The sequence below is a fragment of the Mastomys coucha genome, unplaced genomic scaffold (genome assembly GCF_008632895.1).
Source record: "Mastomys coucha isolate ucsf_1 unplaced genomic scaffold, UCSF_Mcou_1 pScaffold15, whole genome shotgun sequence".
Lineage (NCBI taxonomy): Eukaryota > Metazoa > Chordata > Mammalia > Rodentia > Muridae > Mastomys > Mastomys coucha.
Genome location: NW_022196897.1, coordinates 126,493,425 through 126,505,888, shown reverse-complemented (window position 1 = coordinate 126,505,888; position 12,464 = coordinate 126,493,425). Strand labels below are relative to the sequence as shown.

At 37.1% G+C, this 12,464-nt stretch overlaps 1 protein-coding gene and 1 long non-coding RNA gene across 13 annotated transcripts in view; both read right to left on the bottom strand.

Moving 5' to 3' along the window:
- The window catches only part of LOC116091031, a 108,317-nt gene extending 104,530 nt beyond the window's left edge, over positions 1–3,787 (bottom strand). Inside the window, exons 1-3 of the long non-coding RNA XR_004118903.1 lie at positions 3,464–3,787; positions 2,152–2,196; positions 431–529 (exon numbers count right to left, since the gene is read on the bottom strand). This is a non-coding gene — a long non-coding RNA (uncharacterized LOC116091031). The remainder of the gene's footprint in view (positions 1–430; positions 530–2,151; positions 2,197–3,463) is intronic.
- Positions 1–12,464, bottom strand: part of Macrod2 (mono-ADP ribosylhydrolase 2) — a 1,944,357-nt gene that overhangs the window by 1,144,233 nt on the left and 787,660 nt on the right. The window lies entirely within an intron of this gene.

Below are 12,464 nucleotides of genomic sequence, written 5' to 3'. Positions count from 1 at the left end.
CTAAAACAAAGCCATTCAAAATTCTGTCAATTTTCAGAGGTAAAAGCAAGTAGAACCTTGAGAGTCAATACACTGACTAGTACAGAACTAGAGGAGTTTTAAGACAGTTAAGGAAATAGTTTTTCATTTTTATTTAACTCCTCTAGAAGGGTGATGTGTTTGCTTTCAGATGTTGTGACAGATTCCTGAGAGTACAACTTAAAAGGAAGGGAGATTCACCTTGCTGTGTTTAGTCCATAATTGGTTTGTTCCACTGCTTGGAGCCCAAGCTTAAGCAACATGATAGACTATAGACACAAAGCCACTAATCTCATAGTGGTCAGGAAGAAGAAAGAGAGACAGGAAAAAGACAGGAGATAGCTTTCAAAGACACAGCTCCATGACTGTATCTTCCTAACATCTCACTAATCTCAGTAATGTATCAACCTACTGATGAGTTTAGGGTCCTCATGATCAGGCCTTCTTTTGGTGATTAACATTGACAACTGCAGATGACTAAGACTTGAACACTGGAGTCTTTGGAGGAATCCTTAAAACACAAACAAAAGCAGGTAGTTTATATAAAGTATCTCTGCCTGTGTTGTTGGAGTAGTTTACTCCATTTTAAAGAAGAAAAGGTCAAAAGGACAAGCAACAAGTACCAGTTCAAAGTCAGGGTCAAAGTTCAACATCAAAGTCAGTTACCCAGATCCCAATGGCTTGAAACAGAACATGTGTCATTACTAGCTTCAGGAATTCAACTGTGGGATCTCATAATATCCATCAAAAGTTTTCTTATAATCTAGCAGCTTCTCGATTCTCTCCCTTAGCTAGGTTCAAGTTGCCAAGTAGGTTTAACAGAATTCATTTTCTTAGTGACACAGAGTGAAAAGTCAGCAATAGAGGTAAAACTTAAATCCTTCAAACAGGGAAGACAGCCTCCACTTCCAGCTCTTCTCAACTCACATCCCTTTGCTGTTGAGATAGAATCCCATGACTCACACCTTTGCAGTAACACAGAATATATTCTTTAGCGTATTGAACTTCCATCTCTTGGCCTGCTGGCCCATACCTACAATGCTACAACCCAGAAACCCTTCAAACTCCTCATGCCAACTGATTGTTTATTCTTCTCCAAAACCATCACTCCTTTCTGACATCAACATTTCTACTTAACAAAACCATTCACACACAGCCTTGCCTCCTATTGTGTTGCCTCCTTAATGACCAGGCTGACACACATATACAATAAGTACTGTATTTAAAAATAACTATTTCCAGGCACAGATCTTAATTGTCTCACTGAAATGCTATGATGAATCTTCATTCCCCTTAACGCTAGTTGCAGCATTTCTAATTCTTTCTCTGCATGATGGAAAAGATATTCTTTTAACCACTTCCAATTCCTGGCTCGATGGTGGCCTCCTCCATATGAAAGGTTTCAAGAGACCATGAACAACAGGTATACACTTAGGTTTCCAAGATCACACATTTGTGTGCAAAGTGACTGTTTATGAACATTTCTCCTTTGGAAAAGGACTTGAAGTTTCTTTCAGGACATGCAAGTGAAAAATACCCTCCAATCAATAAATACAAACCAAAAATGAAACACATATATAATAAACCATTGAGACTCATTAACTCCTTTATTGGACAAAAGTGTTAAAATTTAGTCCCTTTGAGCCTTTCCCATTCCTTTTCTCCCTACCCATCTCCTCACCCTGATTCTTAAGCCATATATAACATTGCATGATTCCCTCTCTTCATTTTTTGTTCTTGAATGTCCTGTTCCTTGGCTTATTTACATCTGAGCTGGTGCTTTTCCATCTGTCTCTGAACACTATAATGTGCTGTTTGTGGACTGCTTTATAAGCTTAACTCTATCAACAATCTAATTACTCCTGAATGATGTAGACTGAGCTCCATCTTGGCACTTACTACATATGATTTTGCACTTTTATCTCAGCCTCTCTTCCCAAAGGCTTCTCAAATGCAGGGTCTGGAACATTATGAAAATACCCTCTACAGCATCCCTCAAATACTCACGAGTTAGATAACAAATATTGTGGCCTATTACAAAAGCAAGGTTGAGAGGTTGAAAGAGTGCTTCAGATTAAGGAAACATTTTAAGTCCTGATCATACTTACTAAGAAAATAATAAGTATTATTTACCAAAGACAGGAAAACACATCATTCTTCAATCGATGTAAGTCAATGCTGTATTCAAAAAAGAACAAGTAGATAGTGTTTGGGCATATCATTTATTATTCCTAACAAAAACCAAACTTACTAAGAAGGAAGAAGCAAGCTACTAGTAACTGCTATATATAATCTAGTCATTGTTCATGCTAACTTAAACAAATGTATATTGAATTGACTTCATTGCTATAGCAAGTTACAGTAGAAATCACCCCTCAATTATACCTTAAATGATGATTTTTTTTCTTTAAACTCTTCATCTTACTCCAGCTAACTCCTGCTTATTTGTCTTTGATCATAGTTCATCGTACCCCTTCCTGCAACTTTTTGAAAAGTACAGGGACCAGGTGAAAACTGAAGTCTTTATAAAGGCTTAGACTTTATTGGATAAAAGATGGGGAAGAAAATACAGCAATGGAAATAAAGGTGAACAAGCAAAGTATGTCAATTTTTTTTTTGTCAATTTGATATAATTTAAATTGCTTGGGAAGAGTTTCTATGAGGGACTGTTTATATCAAGTTAGCCTGTTGATATGTTCATAAAGGATTGTCTTCAAAGATTAACTGAGATGGGAACACATGCCCACTGTGGGTGGTAGCATGCCCTGAGTTTGTGTCCAGGACTATATAAGTATACAGAGGCAACTGGGCAAAAACAAGAATGTATGCATTCATTTTCTCTCTGCTCTTGACTTAGAATGTGCCTAGCTGCTTCAAGTTCCTGCCTTGAATCCCCACAATCAAGGATTATGACCTGTAATTGTAAACTAAAATAAATATTTTCTGTCCTAAGGTACTTTCTGTTAGGGGATTTTATCATAGCAAAAGCAATGAAACTAGGATACCATGATCTAGCAAAATTATGAGTTTAGTTTCACCACAATAGCTTAACTCCTCCACAGAAATTTTTGTAGTTGTATGCATAGATATATAAATACTTATAGGTAGTAATTCACAAATCTATGAATAAACACATATGATCATGTATATTTTCATTGTCCTTTAAATATAAAATTTGAACTAGGCTTAGTAACATAACCAGAAATAACTTAGCTTTAGATTGTGTTTTTTCTCTCTCTTTCCTTCTCCTGCAACACATACAATTTCTTTTACACAGATAAAATTGGCGAATGTAATGTGTTGATATTTCCTATTTTTATATGTATAAGCCTAAGAGGAAATATTAGGATACAAGTAAAACTTAAAAGAAACTAATGCGTTTCTATTTGACAGAGGCAAACATGCCATCGGAGGCCTTCTATGAGTCTCATGGATAGCTACTTACCTGTAGAACAAAATCATCTTGTTACTCACGTAAATCTATACATTCTTTGTTCAGGCATAGAAGTAGATTATACTTTCCAGTTTTTTCTTGTAGTTCAAGATAACTCTGTTATTATTTACTGAAAAGAAACTACAGGGAGAAAAATCATCAAGGCTTGACACATTTTCCTTAGTGATTTTACTCACTTGTCAGATGTATCCTGGTACCTAAGCTAACTGCATGAGTGGTTCAGTTATAGTAACAAAGCATCCATCACTGTGGTCCTATCTGCATCAACTTTTCTTGAGTGAAGTTGGACCACACAATGTCCAGCACACTGGACCATTATGATATTCTGCTAAGCTCCTAAAAGTGAGATGGTTGCTTATGTCATCTAATAGTAATTACTCTAACACCCACAGATAACTCATTTTTTCTTTTTCTCTTTTCTTTTTTTTTGAACACACTATACCTTTATTTTCTCTTTTATCTAGCACATACAATAAATGCTAAAACACATTTAATGTTTGGAGGTTCATATTCAATAAATTCAATAAACAGGTAAGCAGTGATATACCAAATTCAGGCATTATAAGGACTTTTTAAAAAGTAAATATCTGTTTAGAATAAGATATTGTTACAAAAGCCAGAACTGGATTCTAATAAAGCAATTTAATAAAACAAGGTACAATACTTAAGGCAAAATTTATGAAGAAAGAATATAATGTTAATATAAGATCATATTTTTTAATATCCTTTGGAGGAAGAAGCACAAGAATTCAAACTAGCTTAAACATCCTTTTTAGATATCATATTTATCAGTAATGTAATTTAGATTACTATTTTTCCATTCCATTTATAAAGGTATTTAGATAAAAGTAGGAACAAGATTGATGTAACCCTAATAGACAAAATATCTCCAAGTCCATCAATCTTGTTCCTATTTTTACCTAAATACCTTTATAAATAGAATAGAAAAACAGTAATCCAAATTATATTACTTATAAATTAAAAATAAATTTTGTATGTATTTCAATGAACTTCAATAATAATTCTGTGCTACTGTTATGTAACTTCTTATTAGAATCTGATAGGAACTCTACAGTTACATATATCATGTCAGCCCTCTTTTGGTCTTCAGTTGTTCATTTGTGTAAAAGTAACTTTTATTCACCCAATGTAATTGTCCTCCATATGCTAACATAGGCCTAGTCCTGGAAGCTTCTAATCTAGTCTAGGCCTTGAATGTTTTTCAGCCTCTGAAACTTACTGCTGAATAAAGTCACCTTTTCCTGGTTCTTTTTGACCTTTTGTTACTTGATTCAACTCAGCTGTTCTGGCTCAGACTCCTCTCCAAGCCTGATTGATTCTATTTGGCTTCTCTTGGCTTCTGAATTTCTCTGCTTGGTTTTATACTAAATTTGGAAATATGTTCTAATCTTCTGGCTCCTCATTCTCCTGCTCACTCAGTCTTTACCTGTGTCTAGCTCGCTCACTCTGCAGTATGTCTCTGTACAACTTTCCTAGTAAAACTATCCTCTCTCTTCCATCTCTCATAAGATACCTCTCTTTCCTCTTTCTTCTCATGAGAGTTTGGCATATGCTATTCTGTCAAATCTTTCTCTGGTTCATCACTTTGTCTATCATGCAATTAGACATAACTTTTAACATGGATGATTTCTTTTGCAAACTAACTTTATCTTCATTGTTTGGGATGAAAGGTATGTACTATAAATTCCAGCCAGAGAGTTTAAAGGTATGTACTAAGGTTCATCTACACCACAACTAAAAACAGTTCCAGTAAACAACAAGTTTCAGAGGTTCACAGTGTGACCAAGTACCCTGAAAGATATTTGATATCTGATTATATCTCCAAACAAACTCTGTAGAACCCTCCTAGGACTCTCTTTCTAAGCTACTTCCGTTATGGTATTGGTCTCACCAAACAAACAAACAAAAAAAAGTGACTCCTTATCTTTACTGTTTTATTGCCTTTTTCTTATTTAACTAGAATTTGATCTCCTTGGTGTGGAGCCCTGTAGAAAATTATCCAACTCTATTCGAAGAACCTGAAGTCATGATTCTCTAGTGAGCATACCTTAGCTTCTGTTAAACTGGCTGATTATATAACCCCTTTCAGCTAACTGCTTATCTTAGCTTCTGTAAAGTTGCTGCTTGCACAAAACTGACTCTTGTAGCTAAGTGAAATATAAGGTTATGGTTTGTGCCAAAAAACAAAGAAACAAAACAAAAGCAAAAACAAGTTTTACCCTAAAAGCTTGGTGCTACACTTAGGTTCCCAAGAAACATCTTTCCTTCTTCTCTCTCTCTCTTTTAAATTAATCATTCCATTCATTTACATCTTAAATGATATCCCACTTCCTGGTTAAATTTCCACAAACACCACATCCCACATCTGCCTTCTCCCCTTTCCCCTTTGCCTCTATGAGGGTGTTCTCCCACTCATCTACCCTCCCCTGCCCTACTGCTCCAATATTCCCCTACTCTGGGGCATCAAACCTCCACAGGACCAAGGGCCTAGCCTCCCATTGATGTCAGACAAGACCATGCTCTGCTATTATATATATATGGAGCCATGGAACTATCCCTGTGCACTCCTTGGTTGGTGGTCTAGTTTCTGGAAATAATCTTTCAAGTGGCAATAAATTACATCTGAGCCGCATCTCCCAGAGCTGAAGTTAAAAGTGTTTTTAGGATACACAGCTTTTTATGTGTGTTCTGGGACATGAACTTAGGTCCTCATGAGTACACAGCAAGTGCTCCTAACTACTAAACTATTTCTCCAGCCCCCTGCCATGTAACTTCTTAGTAGGACTAAAAATTTTGACATATACATTAAGAATGCATTTCTAGTGAGATCATCCTACAGGGTCTTCTCTCTACTTACCTTCAGTCAGATGAAATAAATGGTAACTAAGGTGATAGACATCTACCTAAATTGAAACACCACTCATCTAACATATGCAAAATTTAAGTTTTTATTTTTATTTTTTAAGATTTATTTTATTTATATGAGTATACTGTAGCTGTTTTCAGACACACCAGAAGAGGGCATCGGATCCCATTACAGATGGTTGTGAGCCACCATGTGGTTGCTGGGGATTGAACTCAGGACCTTTGGAAGAATAGTCAGTGCTCTTAAAGTCTGAGCCATCTCTCCAGCCCCAAGTTTTTATTTTTTATGTATAAAATCATTTCTATCGATGACCTCAGGGTAATACATACAGTGTGATAAATGTATTTAGAAATATGTCTCCTCATTTTTAAAGACATTCTTTTATCTGTGTCAATAATGTGCTTCCTGTATATACATTACATGTAACACCAGTGAATATAAATCCACAAGTATGGTTATTAGTATTTCACAATAACAAATATTTCTCTGAAAGATTCTTGAATAGACTGAATTTTTCTAGCACTCTTTCTCTTTGTTGTTTTTTTGTCAGTTTGTTTCTGAGCTAGGATCTTAACAAATACAGGCTGACAGTGAACTGGCATTCTCCTGCCTCAGCCTGACACATCTGCTGGCCCTTTTCTTATTACAAAATGCGATGAGGCAGGGAGCCCAACCAAACACCAAGTCTTCCAGCATACTGGTCTCTGACTTGCCACTTGCAAAGTTGCAAATAATAAATTTCCACTCCCTATATACTCTCCATCTCTAGCTTTTGGTTATATTAGCCTGAGCAGAATAAAATACAGTGGAGACCAATTCCCACTTGGTTCTTCTGCCTTTCTACCCATTCACTGAGTGTTCTCTAATTCCTGTGTCTATTTAAATTAGCCAGAGGCAATTTCTGTTTCTGCAAAGAAGGCTGACATGAATCACTAACTAAAATTAACTGTATCAATTCCCTGGACTCAAATTAAGATCTAGCTCTATTTCCTATAAACTTTATAAAATTATCTTTATTCCTTACATATCTAAGAATTTTTGGAGTACTATAAAATATGTACATATATGCAGAATCATGTTCTGCATAAAAAATTGCCCTGCAAAACACATTATTACACAAACTAAATGATTTTTTCTTAAACAATGAACATTGAAGTTAAACTCAGAACTTGATAAGACTATAATTATCTCTGTAAAATTTAGCTTTCTTTGATCCCCCCTTTCAAAAGGATTGTAGTGCATTGTGAGTCTGTGATTGAAAGCTGCTTGCAAAGTGTCTAAGCATCTGCCTCACAGACTTATTTGATTCATTACACACACACATACACACACACCATACATATATACTTCCAACATCAGTGTTTGTACCCACAGGCCTTCTGACTCACAACAATATTTTAAACAATTTGAGAAAGGTGTGTAAGCCTGGGGCCCTGTGGTCAGTCACCTGTGGCATTAAGTGAAGAACTCATGGTATACCCGAGGGTCACAGGTTCTTCAGATGTCATTCATCAGGGGTCAAAACAAAAGGCAAATGCCTATTTGTTGCCAGATTTTTATTACTATTTTTCGCAAGCTAACAAGGAACTTGCTGCAAGTTTATAATAATGAGGTTATTGAAAAGAAAAGTGACAGCTTTTTTTTCAAGGTGATTAAAATCACTGTTTATCCTGGACTGGAATACGGTAGGATTCATCATGCAGACTGGCATTTTGCCTGCAGCCATATGCCATCTGTCATTTTCTTTAATGAAGTTTGCATGAATTACAGGAAGCACCAAATGCCGTGCAGCTAATAGAACTGCTTTACTCAGGCCAATCATCACTCAACATTACTGCTTTTGTGGAAACCCATCCACCCAAATTTGTATAAGGAAAAATTCCCAGGGTTCTGGTTCCTCGGGATATAAGTAAATCTAATAAGGTGCTCGAAAGCAAAGTATTGAGAAAGTTAGAGTTCATGAATTGGTTCAGAGAGACCAACAGGAAGAAATTCACCCACATTACTAAACCTTGCCTAAGCTGCTCAGCATAGCATGATCAGAATTTGCAGGGGATGGAAATAAGTCTAACACTGTTTTACTTTTTAAAATGTAAGCAGTGAAATTACTAATTTAAGACAAATAATTCAAAAATAAATAACTCTTTTTTGAAATTAATAGCAAATATATTCTCCTCTCTAAATGTCATTGGTCTAAATTAACTTAACTCATTTCCATTTTTTGTGTTAAAGAGAAAACCATAAGGTAAATAGTGAGCTCAAAACTTTATTTGAAATGAACTAATATTTTAGAAGACTTTTTCTTTCAAGGCTATTTCCCCACATTTCCTGATTTTTATCCAATTCTTTTAAATTATAGACCACTGCAAGACAAAGGAGCCCACACTTAGGGCGATGGGCAACCCTGTCCAACATTCAACAAAATCATAACAGTTTTGTTTTGGATTTCTATTTATTAAAATGTCAATTAATGGGAGCTGGAGAGATAGCTCAGAGGTTAAGAGGACTGACTGCTCTTCTAGAGGTCCGGAGTTCAATTCCCAGCAACCACATGGTGGCTCGCAACCATCTGTAATGGGATCGAATGCCCTCTTCTGGTGTGTCTGAAGACAGCTACAGTGTAATCATATACATAAAATAAATAATTCTTTAAGAAATCCAATCTCTCCATATTAAAAGAATGTCAATTAATGGGAGTTTAAGGCTCTGGTAAAGTATCTTCCTTCTTCTTCCTCAGAGGCAAAGACTATTCAGAAGTCTGTGTGCATCAGCTCCACATGTCCACATGCTTTGGCTCAGCCCCAGAGCCCCCAGTTCCTTGACCTACTACAAAACAAACAATCTTCCCTGTTTTCCTTTGCTCTGCCACTGCTATGAGGATGCTTCTTTTTACTGAAAAGAGTTTACATAAAAATTTCAGAGTATTACCTTAGTCAGAGTATTTGTGACAAATTCCTGAGAAAAAGAACTTTAGGAAGACAGTTTGGTTAATGGGTCAAGATGTTTCATTCTACCATGCCAGGGAGGGTATGCCAAAGAGGGCATACTGGGGAGGTATGGTGGAGTGAGTGGCACCAATCATGGCCACTAAAATGCCAAGAGGGAGCATGCTTGCACTGGCTGCCTTTCTCCTTTACTAAAAATCCTTTTATTTTATCGACACAGGATGCTGGCTTATGGGATCCCACTGTCTACATTCATGACAATCTTCTCTATTAATAGTCTTTCTAGAAATGCCCTCACAGACTAATCAGATGAAATGATTGTCAATTATTTGGTGTTTCTTAACAAGACACTTGTCTCTGATTTTTTTCATGCACTTCTTTGTTCTTTTTCAGTAATGTCATCTTATTTCTGCAATGTCCTCTGCCCTTTACAGATCTACTATATGCTTCTTTCACATGAGTGTTTTCAAGTCAAGTTCCATATGTCAGACCATAGAATGTCTTCTCTATGCCTTCTTGATTCACTTAGCATCCCTAAGCCTACCCCTGCTGTTACCTGGGATTGTTATGAACAGGATATGTATTGCCACATGGGCAAAAAGACCTTGTCTCTTATTTCATCTAAACAAGAAAACTAAAAGACGGAGACTTTAATTTTTCTCGAAGAACTAGAGAGAGAGACAGAGACAGAGACAGAGAAAGAGAGACAGGGAAAGAGAGAGAGAGAGAGAGAGAGACAGAGACAGAGACAGAGAAAGAGAGACAGGGAAAGAGAGAGAGAGAGAGAGAGGAGACAGAGAGACAGAGAGAGGGAATGTTAAGTTCAAGGAAAACAAAAAAATGTGCACTGCATATATTCCAAGAATGTTCACGTACTTAGACACATGCCTTGGCAAACTTTGACATGTGTGCAGGAAACAGAAGAGATATTCCCACCACAAGACAAATGGAGTTGAATTATATTGTCTACAGACAGCATGAACAAACACATTGCTGTGTGTTCATAGATCCTGACACTAAACTAACCCAGTTGTTTAAAAGATGATAAAGATTTTTATGTGTCATCATGTATGTGTCTTTAAAATGCATCATGAGATAAATAAATTGACCCAGAAAATAGAACATTGCACTAATTTAAACTAACATAACTATATTATGCTTTTATGTTTTTCATGCTGTATATGAAACATAGATACATGAGAGAAAATTATTATACAAATAGCCCCTGCAGGATGTGATCACTGGGAAGAGCCCTTACCATCCAGGCCCAGACTGAGCACTTCAAGTAGGTCAGACCCAAGACCTATTTAATCTATGAGCTCTTGGACCTCAAGGGGGAACCAGTTTTGTAATCTGTGTGTGTGTGTGTGTGTGTGTGTGTGTGTGTGTGTGTGTGTGTGTGTGTTAGCCTGAGTGCCATGTGTTTTGCACTTCCCAGTACCACTGCTATGAATGATTTAAGAAGGAGGGGTGGGAATGATGGTGGAACCAAGTGGTGTCTAGTTGTGAAGAGAGGATGAACCATGCTGGTGTCCAAGGCTTGGGTTACTGCCAGAGGTCATGTTGATGTACATGGCCTGTACTGTTTGTTGCCTGTGGCCATGTTAATGTCTGTGGCCTATGCTATTGTGAAGGGCTATGTTGGGATCTGTGGTCCTCCTGCAGCCAGGGGCCAAGTTGATGTTCATGGTCCATATTGCCACCTGGGTTCAATTGGACATCCCTGGTCTATGCTGCCTCCTGAAACTGTGTTCCTGACCATGGGCTGGACTGCTGCCAGGAACCATATTGTGTCCATGGCCCATGTTATTCCTAAGGCATTGTTAATGTCTGTGGCCTGTACTTCCTGCTGCTGAGGACTTTTATGATGTCCATTGCCCATGCTATGGCAGAGAGCCATGTTGAAGTCCGTGGTCTGTACTGTCATCAGAGACCATGATGAGGGTCATGGATATCTGTGTTGTTGTTAGGGGTCCAGGGTCCATGTCTGAGAACATGGTCTGTGTTGCAACATCCAGCCTTGTTGATATATCTGTAGACCATGTTGCTACCATGAGGCATGTTGGGGTTCATGATCCTACTAAAGCTGGGGGTTGAGTTTATATCTGTCTCATGTTACCAACAAAAAGCCATGCAGTAGTCTGTAGTATGTGCACCTGAAGCCATGTTGAGGTCTGTGGACCAGGCTGTCATGGGAGGCCATGTTAGTGTCTGTAGTCTCTACCGCCACCAGAGACAATGCAGAGGTCCATAGCCAGTGCTGATGCTGGGACCAGATATATGTACATGATTTGTGCTGTTGCAAGAAACTATATAAAAGTCCATGATCTGTGCTCCTGTTGACAGTAAAGACCAAGGAAACTTCTTCTGTGGAGGTATTGATGACTGCAGACTCAGGTTAAGTAAGAGAGACATAGAAAACATCTGTAACAATCCCCTGCTACTCCAGCCCCCAAATTAACAACCAAGTCAGGAGACAATTGATGAGAACTCCTAAAATTGTAATAATGATGCTAAAGTGTAGTTCTCCACAATAGTTGGCTACTAGCAGGAGTGGGAATGGAGGTCTGCCTTGTCTGTTAGAGCTGACCACAGGGAGTTTGATGATGCTCCAGTGACTATATGGACAACACAAATTGATTTGCTTTTTGTTTTTTGTTTTTTTGTGTTGTTGTTTTTAATCTTTTTGAGGGGGACTTGGATATGGGAGGACTGGTAAATAAGTGTGATTGGGATGCATTATGTGAAATTCTCAAGTAATCATTAAAATATTATGTTTAAAAGCTTTTGAAATAAATTATACATAGGTTTTGATAGAAGATGTTTAAAAGATAGAAGAGAATAGGTTTTTAAATGTGTGAAAAGAGATAATTGTATCAGTTTTATATATACACATAAGATCAGACATTGGTCTAGCCAACTATCACTATGAATTCTCCCTTGGTGAATCAGGTTTAACTATGACGCTATTTACAATGTGACTAGATTACAGTATTTTTCAAATTCGTAATAATAAGCGTACCATGATTATCATAACTTTTAACATTTATAGGAAAAACGGATATTTGACTAGAATAAAAATATATCTCTTCATATAAAAGTAGAAGTTGAGTGTGAATTAAAATTTTTAACATTTGAATAACATGAAAGCAAAGCTCAC